The sequence below is a fragment of the Schistocerca americana genome, chromosome 6 (assembly GCF_021461395.2).
Source record: "Schistocerca americana isolate TAMUIC-IGC-003095 chromosome 6, iqSchAmer2.1, whole genome shotgun sequence".
Classification (NCBI taxonomy): Eukaryota; Metazoa; Arthropoda; class Insecta; order Orthoptera; family Acrididae; genus Schistocerca; species Schistocerca americana.
In genome coordinates this window covers 51,024,864-51,034,347 of record NC_060124.1, presented here as the reverse complement: position 1 = coordinate 51,034,347, position 9,484 = coordinate 51,024,864, and the positions used below count along the sequence as shown (strand labels likewise).

At 41.4% G+C, this 9,484-nt stretch overlaps 1 pseudogene; it reads right to left on the bottom strand.

Annotated features, from left to right (window-relative positions):
• Positions 1-8,576: 8,576 nt before the first annotated feature.
• Positions 8,577-8,694, bottom strand: LOC124620625 (annotated as a pseudogene).
• Positions 8,695-9,484: the final 790 nt, after the last annotated feature.

Below are 9,484 nucleotides of genomic sequence, written 5' to 3'. Positions count from 1 at the left end.
TTGCTTCTTCGATGTACACCTTGAACAATGTACACCTTCAACAATGGGGGTGGAAGACTACCTTTTTTAATCCGAGCACTTCGTTCTTGGTGGTCAACTCTTATTATTTCCTCTTGACCTCTGTACATATTATAGATTATCCGTGACTCCCTATAGTTTGCCCCTACTGTTTTCAGAACTTCGAACATCTGGCACCATTTTCAGCTGTCGATGCTTTTCCAGGTCGAGAAATCCTGTGACCTTGTCTTGAATTTACTTTAGTCTTGCCTCCATTATCAATGGCAGATCAGATTTCCGTCTCCGGTGTCTTTCCTTTTCCCGAAGCCGAACTGATAGTCGTGTAAAACTTCCTCAGTTTTATTTTCCATTCGTCCGTATATTATTCTTGTCAGCGACTCGGATGCATAAGCTGTCAAGCCATTTGTGCGATAATTTCTCATTTGTGTCAGCTGTTGCAGTCTTTGGAATTGTGTGGATGATATTTTTCCGAAAGTCTGATGATAAGACGCCAGATTCGTATACTCTATACACCAAGGTGAAAATTCGCTTCGTTGCCACTTCCACTGGTGGAATGTTATCGATCCTTTCTGTCTTATTTGATCTTAAGTCCTCAAAAGCTCTCCTAAATTCTGATTCTAATACTGGATCGCCTAATTCTTCTAAATTGACTCCTGTTTCTCCTTATATCCCATGAGACAAATCTTCACCCTCATAGAGGTCTTCAATATACTCTTTCCACATATCCACTCTCTCCTCTGTATTTGAAAGCTGAATTCCCTTTGCAGTCTTAATGTTATCGCCCTTGCCTTTAATTTGACGGAAGTTTTCTTGACTTTCCTGTATGGTAAGTCAGCCCTTCTTATAATCATTTCTTTTTCGATTTCTTCAAAAGATCATACAGCCATTTCGTCTTAGTTTCCCTGCAGTTCCTATTTATTTCAATCCTCAGCGACTTGTACTTTTGTAATCCTGAATTTGCTTAAACATCGTTGTGCTTCCTTCTTACGTCGAATCATTAAAGTATTTCTTCTGTTACCCATGATTTCTTCGTAGTTACATTCATGTACTTATGCCTCTCTTCCCAACTTCTACGAATGCCTTTTGTAGGGATATCAATCCCTCTTCAGCTGTACTGCCTACTGCTTATTGTTGCTGTATCTATAGCATTAGAGAACTTCAAGCGAATCTCGTCATTCCTTAGTATTTACGTATCCCACTTCTCTCGCTAGCACATAGTGATCTGAATCTATACCTGCTCCTGGGTACCCCTTACAATCCAGTATCAGATTTCGGAATCTCTGTCTGACCATGGTGTAATAACGAGAATCTTCCCGTATCACCCGGCCCTTTCCAAGCATACCTCTTTTCTTATGATCCTTAAGCAGAGTATTTGCTGTTACGTGTTGAAACTTATTAAAGAACTCAATTAGCCTTTCTCCTCTCTTATTCCTTGTTACAAGCCCTTATTCTCCTCTAACCGTTTCCTCTACTTCTTCCCCTACAACTGCATTCCAGTCCCCCCATGACTATTAGATTTTCATCTCCCTTTACGTACTCACGTACTCCATTGCCCATTGAATATCCTCATATACTTTATCTCTTCGTCTTCATCTAGCGACGTCGGTGAGTATATCTGATCTTTCGCTGTTGGTAGTGGTTTGCTGTCGATTCTGATAATAACAACCTTATCACTGACTGTTCACAGTAACACACTCTCTGCGCTACCTTCCTATTCATAAGCAATCCTACTCCCATCATATTGTTTTCTGTTGCTGATGATATTACCCCACACTCACCTGAGCATAAATTATTGTATTCTTTCTATTCCAATTCACTGATGCCATACTATTTCTTGGTTGCACCTTTGCGTTTCCATTTTCGGATATTTAAGCTTCCCTACAACGTTCAAACTTCTGACATTTCACGCTCCGACTCGTAGAACGTCGGGCACTGATAACCTCGCTGTTGTGCGCCCTAAAACACTAATAATCATCATAATCATCATCGTAGAACGTTATTCTTCTCTTGGTTATTCAATCATTTTCTCATGGTCACTTTCCCCTTCGCAGTCCGTTGATGAAGATCCGAATATGGGATTATTCCGGAATATTTTGACAATGGAGAGATGATCATGACACTTTGTCAATTACAGGCCACATGTTCAAAAATTAAGCGGTGACGGGTTTCGAAGCCGGGACCTCGGAAGTTCTGGTTATTAATCAAGGACACTACCCTACACCGCGTAAGCATTTGCATCCACGATATTGAAATTATTAATAAGGCTTGTTACTTCATGATCTATATCGCCAAATAGAATGAGGTGTCATTCATATAAGTCTCACACAATTGAACTGTGCTTACGATGTTATCTCTTTATATTTTATTGTCTACATGTCTGACAAACGTTTCTGTTATCAGTCCACTAAGAGTGCTTGCCATTGCTAGCCCCAGGTGCTGCTTGTAATTTTTGTTGAAATGAAGTAATTATTTTTTTATATATATATTTTCATTGCTGATTTTGAAGAACGAGGAACAGATATTAGCAGTGCTATAATAAGAGTAACTTACGCTAGAAATTATATATTCGTAGACATATCATTTTACTAAGTAAACTGCACCAAAAATTTCTTACTTTGAACGTGAGAAAAGAAGAATATTTCATATTATGCCCTTATTTAATGAACGAGTAATATTTTTATAGGAGAAAGTACCTACAATGTCGATTGTGTGAGGGTACGCGGCAGGATAACGAAGGACAGTTTATGACACAGTGAGACGATGATCAAAAAGGAATATACGATGAAATATAATACTGAGAATTTAGGAAACTGTCGGAGAGACAGTATAATCGTCAGCAACAGTTCTGTACAAAGGTTGTGGAATACAACAAAAATGGAAACAAATAAGGACTGATGGACACCGCAAATGAAGCAAAGATGTGAGCTAATTTGTCGTGGATATCGAAGGATGTACCGAGCACATGGATGAAAAAGGAAAATATAAGGGTGTTCCGAAATAGGTAGCAACGCAGCAGTGTAGATTGCTTAGGACTGAAATTAACAAATAGTGGAAACTTACTACATAAGAACGAACGAGAATAACATATTAAGAAATACGAGTATATAATTTTAGGAAAAGTCGACATAGGAATAAAGAGATTGAATGTAACTTCAAAGTAAAATTTTAAAAGTTTAACATACAGGTTGAGATATCTCTATCAAATGTAGAAACAGGGCAGACACTTGGAAAGAGTACATCGAAGGCAATCACAGCGGAGAGGGGCTGTTGCACATTGTGATACAAGAGGAGGAAGAAGTTGATGGGGAACAAGTAAGTCATTCAATAGGGTGGTCAGAATTTGGCGTAGAACTGAATCATCTGAGCTGAAGTAAGTTAGAGAAGAGGATGATATACTTTCGGAGTTACTGAAGTCTTTGAAGGGTGTATGAACCGGAAGGTTATTTGAGTCAGTGTGCAAAGTTTAAGAAACCGGGGTTTTACTATCAGATTTCCAGAAAATCACTATCGTCAGATTGGGATTAACATGGGAACTCTCAGATAACTAGTTTGGGAAGTCACGCTTGTAAACTCCATGACTAGAGTGGAATACAGAAGAGTAATAAGAAAAAGTCCCTATATGCAAAACGGTTCTCAGTTTGGTTTCGCGATGGTACCAGAAAGGTACCAGGATGATACCAAGAAGATACCAGAGTACCAGTTACAGCCTGCCTCTGTTAATAGAATATTTTTTCTTTGGTCATCAGTCTACTGACTGGTTTGATGCGGCCAGCCACGAATTCCTTTCCTGTGCTAACCTCTTCATCTCAGAGTAGCACTTTCAACCTACGTCCTCAATTATTTGCTTGACGTATTCCAATCTCTGTCTTCCTCTACAGTTTTTGCATTCTACAGCTCCCTCTAGTACCATGGAAGTCATTCCCACATGTCTTAGCAGATGTCCTATCATCCTGTCCCTTCTCCTTATCAGTGTTTTCCACATATTCCTTTCCCCTCCGATTCTGCGTGGAACTTCCTCATTCCTTACCTTATCAGTCCACCTAATTTTCAACATTCGTCTATAGCAGCACAAGTTTGTCGCTGTTCTCATTTCTGCTACTTCTCATTACCTTCGTCTTTCTCCGATTTACTCCCAAAGCGTACTGTGTACTCATTAGACTGTTCATTCCGTTTAGCAGATCATTTAATTCTTCTTCACTTTCACTCAGGATAGCAATGTCATCAGCGAATCGTATCATTGATATCCTTTCACCTTGTATTTTAATTCCACTCCTGAACCTTTCTTTTATTTCCATCATTGCTTCCTCGATGTACAGATTGAAGAGTAGGGGCGAAAGGCTACAGCCTTGTCTTACACCCTTCTTAATACGAGCACTTCGTTCTTGATCGTCCACTCTTATTATTCCCTCTTGGTTGTTGTACATATTGTATATGACCCGTCTCTCCCTATAGCTTACCCCTACATTTTTCAGAATCTCGAACAGCTTGCACCCTTTTATATTGCCGAACGCTTTTTCCAGGTCAACAAATCCTGTGAAAGTGTCTTGATTTTTCATTAGCCTTGCTTCCATTATTAACCGTATCGTCAGAATTGCCTCTCTCGTCCCTTTACTTTTCCTAAAGCCAAACTGATCGTCACTTAGCGCATTCTCAATTTTCTTCTCCATTCTTCTGTATATTATTCTTGTAAGCAGCTTAGATGCATGAGCTGTTAAGCTGATTGTGCGATAATTCTCGCACTTGTCAGCTCTTGCCGTCTTTGGAATTGTGTGGATGATGCTTTTCCGAAAATCAGATGGTATATCGCCAGACTCATATATTCTACACACCAACGTGAATAGTCGTTTTTTTGCCACTTCCCCCAATGATTTTAGTAATTCTGATGGAATGTTATTTATCCCTTCTGCCTTATTTGACCGTAAGTCCTCCAAAGCTCTTTTAAATTCCGATTCTAATACTGGATCCCCTATCTCTTCTATATCGACTCCTGTTTCTTCATCTATAACATCAGACAAATCTTCACCCTCATAGAGGCTTTCAATGTATTCTTTCCACCTATCTGCTCTCTCCCCTGCATTTAACAGTGGGATCCCCGTTGCACTCTTAATGTTACCACCGTTGCTTTTAATGTCCCCAAAGGTTGTTTTGACTTTCCTGTATGCTGAGTCTGTCCCTCCGACAATCATATCTTTTTCGATGTCTTCACATGTTTCCTGCAGCCATTTCGTCTTAGCTTCCCTGCACTTCCTATTTATTTGATTCCTCAGCGACTTGTATTTCTGTATTCCTGATTTTCCCGGAACATGTTTGTACTTCCTCCTTTCATCAATCAACTGAAGTATTTCTTCTGTTACCTATGGTTTCTTCGCAGCTACCTTCTTTGTACCTATGTTTTCCTTCCCAACTTCTGTGATGGCCCTTTTTAGAAATGTCCATTCCTCTTCAACTGTACTGCCTACTGCGCTATTCCCTATTGCTGTATCTATGGCGTTAGAGAACTTCAAACGTATCTCTTCATTCCTTAGTACTTCCGTATCCCACTTCTTTGCGAATTGATTCTTCCTGACTAATGTCTTGAACTTCAGCCTACTCTTCATCACTACTATATTGTGATCTGAGTCTATATCTGCTCCTGGGTACGTCTTACAATCCAGTATCTGATTTCGGAATCTCTGTCTGACCATGATGTAATCTAATTGAAATCTTCCCGTATCTCCCGGCCTTTTCCAAGTATACCTCCTCGTCTTGTGATTCTTGAACAGGATATTCGCTATTACTAGCTGAAACTTGTTACAGAACTCAATTAGTCTTTCTCCTCTTTCATTCCTTGTCCAAAGCCCATATTCTCATGTAACCTTTTCTTCTACTCCTTCCTCTACAACTGCATTCCAGTCGCCCATGACTAGTAGACTTTCGTCCACCTTTACATACTGCATTACCCTTTCAATATCCTCATACACTTTCTCTATCTGTTCATCTTCAGCCTGCGACGTCGGCATGTATACCTTAACTATCGTTGTCGGTGTTGGTCTGCTGTCGATTCTGATTAGAACAACCCAGTCACTGAACTGTTCACAGTAACACACCCTCTGCCCAACCTTCCTATTCATAACGAACCCTAGACATGTTATACCATTTTCTGCTGCTGTTGATATTACCCGATACTCATCTGACCAGAAATCCTTGTCTTCCTTCCACTTCACTTCACTGACCCCCTACTATATCTAGATTGAGCCTTTGCATTTCCCTTTTCAGATTTTCTAGTTTCCTTATCACGTTCAAGCTTCTGACATTCCACGCCCCGACTCGTAGAACGTTATCCTTTCGTTGATTATTCAATCTCCCCCTTGGCAGTCCTCTCCCGGAGATCCGAATGGGGGACTATTCCGGAATCTTATGCCAATGGAGAGATCATCATGACACTTCTTAAATTACAGGCCACATGTCCTATGGATACACGTTACGTGTCATTAATGCAGTGGTTTCCATTGCCTTCTGCATCCTCATGTCGTTGATCATTGCTGATTCTTCTGCCTTTAGGGGCAATTTCCCACCCCAAGGACAAGAGAGTGCCCTGAACCTCTATCCGCTCCTCCACCCTCTTTGACAAGGCCGTTGGCACAATAAGGCTGACTTTTTATGCCGGAAGTCTTCGGCTGCCAATGCTGATTATTTATCTGAATTTAGGTAGTGGCGGGGATCGAACCCGGGACCGAAGACGTTTTGATTATGAATCAAAGACGCTACCCCTAGACCACGGGCACTGTAAATGGAATATAGAGAACAGAATAATCTGGATACCTTTCCAGCAGTCGACAATCTAGGGAAAGTTTCGATATCGTGGCATAAGATGTTCACAATTCGTAGGCAATTGAAAACTAAAGAAGACTAGTCCATGTTAATGATGGAAGACTAAGTCGTAGCTTATCACCACGATTCATCAGCTTGATCGTTGATGAAGCAATAAAGGAAAGGTAACAAATGCGGAATGGGACTAAAAGTGGAAAGGGATATCAGTGCTACGAATCTCAAATGACTTCTGACCGGATGTACCAAAGACGTTTAAGACCTATTGCAATGAATGGCGAATATAAATTTCACCAAATTCCTCTTGACGAACATCAAAAGAACGACAGTAATGAAGAGCAGCGGGATGGAGAAAACTGACACCTTAATTTCGGAATTAGGAACAGAATAATACTGCAAGGAACAAAAGAACTGCGCTGAGGAAGGAAACTTACCCACAACGATCAAAGCAAGAAAGGTAATAGAATTAGATTTGCACAGGAAATGTATTTTTCTATAAAAGAGGTTTTCTGATATCGTATTTTAGTATAGTACTGAGGAAAATGTTCATGAAAATGTACGTGCGGAGCACTACATTGTATGGAAGTGAAACATGGAGCATTAAAAATCTGAAGAAAGAAACATGGAAGCTTATGAACTGTGATGACGACGACGGGTCTAGTGGCTATGCAGAGATTAAAAGTGCAGCCACCAGAAAGGTAAAGAAAGGAGATGGCATCATACCAGCGGAACGTCTAATGATTTAGAAAAATGAACGTGAACTCAACGCTAACTGAAGCTAACTGAATTTTGAATTGGCGAATGAGGAGCTAAAAAGCAGTGGTACATATTCGTCAAAGTACTAGCGTAATAATGGCACAGAATTGTTTCCAAAGGCATCTTGCACACACTTCTATGTATTTCGTAATATCACTTCAAGTGAATGCCTTCTTACGTACTACCTGTTTGAAAGTATCCGGAAACCTTTTAGTGGTCATTAGTATGATGTGTGTTAACACTTTGTTGACGACGGCTTACGCTGTTATGTGGACACATTCAGTGAATTGTCTGAAAGCCTGTGAAGGGACGGCAGCCTATTCTTTCTCCAGGGCCGAAACAAGAGGAGGCATTGATGCTAGGCACTTGGGTCTGGAGCGAAGTCGTAGACATTCTGACTCGTCTGAACAGGTTTATATCGGAATTCTGGCCAGGTAAATCCATTTCAGAATGCTATTGAGCACAGATCATCGTCTCACAGATGGTGCTATATAGCACAGTACATTGTCATGCTGATACAACAGTCACACTCTCTGGATGCAGTATACAGTGCCGTAAAATATGTCATATCCTCCCGTATTTAGCGTTTACTTAAGCACTATACGGGGATGACACCCTAACGATGAAAAATACCTTCAAACCTCAACGTAGCCTCTTCCATTGGCACCACACAGGATGGCAGATGACAGTCTCCATTCACTCGACAAACCTAAACCATTGTAACGGATTTCCACGAGGTATAACGTGATTCATCATTCCAAATCTGAACTACGTTCGACCAGACCATGAAGGCCCAACGGTACCGATTTGCCACCGTGTCATCCTCAGCCACACCGTGTCATCCTCAGCCCACAGGGATCACTGGATGCGGAGATGGAGGGGCATGTGGTCAGCACACCGCTCTCCCGGCCGTTGTCAGTTTTCGTGATCGGAGCCGCTACTTCTCTGTCAAGTAGCTCCTCAGTTTTCCTCACAAGGGCTGAGTGCACCCCGCTTTCCAACAGCGCTGGACAGACCGAGTGGTCACCCATCCAAGTGCTAGCCCAGCCCGACAGCGCTTAGCTTCGGTGATCTGACCGGAACCGGTGTTACCACTGCGGCAAGGCCGTTGGCCCATCATTCCAAATCAACCGTTTCGAATCATCCACTGTAAGTGGCGACGCTCTCTCCATCACTCCAAACGTCGCTTGGCAATGACTAGAGAAATTTGTGGCTTATGAGGATTTGTTCGATCACTGTATCCAGTTTTGTTTAATTCGCCACGTACAGCTACTGTGCTAGCTGGAGTGCTGGTAGAGCTTTGAAACGCACTTGTGATTCCTTTCGCTGTTTTCATACATTCTACAAGCATCCTCCGAAATCTTGACGATCCCTGTCCGTCTTATCGTACGTGAGTACCATGAGTACATGGTGTTGGTTTAGCTGTGACTGTACCTTCGCGTTTCTATTGCACAAACACATCGCCAAGTGGTATATTTGACGGGCTATAGAAGAGCTGGGACGCCTCTGAGGGATCTGTTATTTAGGTGAAATCCTGGGTGATCCATTCTATTGTAACCGCTTCACTGCTGGCAAAAACATATTCCACACCCCTGTTTGTATTGGCGGGTCCCCTTTTTAATATCCACTGGTAAAACCCGCATTACGTAGGTGTATTTGTCAGGATACCTTTTATCAGGTAGAATACGGCTTGGCTGTTTATTCTTTGTTACTGTCCCGATTAAAGCCACACTTTTGTGTCAGTCAGCTGCACAACGATTGGGACGTTATCCAGCTGTATGGCACTATATGATTAGCTCATTGATTCGATCAGACGTATGTAGCCTGAAGATTGTAAAATGAATTGCAGAAACTGGCTGCGTTTGAAATAAGATGAAAAGTCATAAAGTGTACGGCTGTTGGT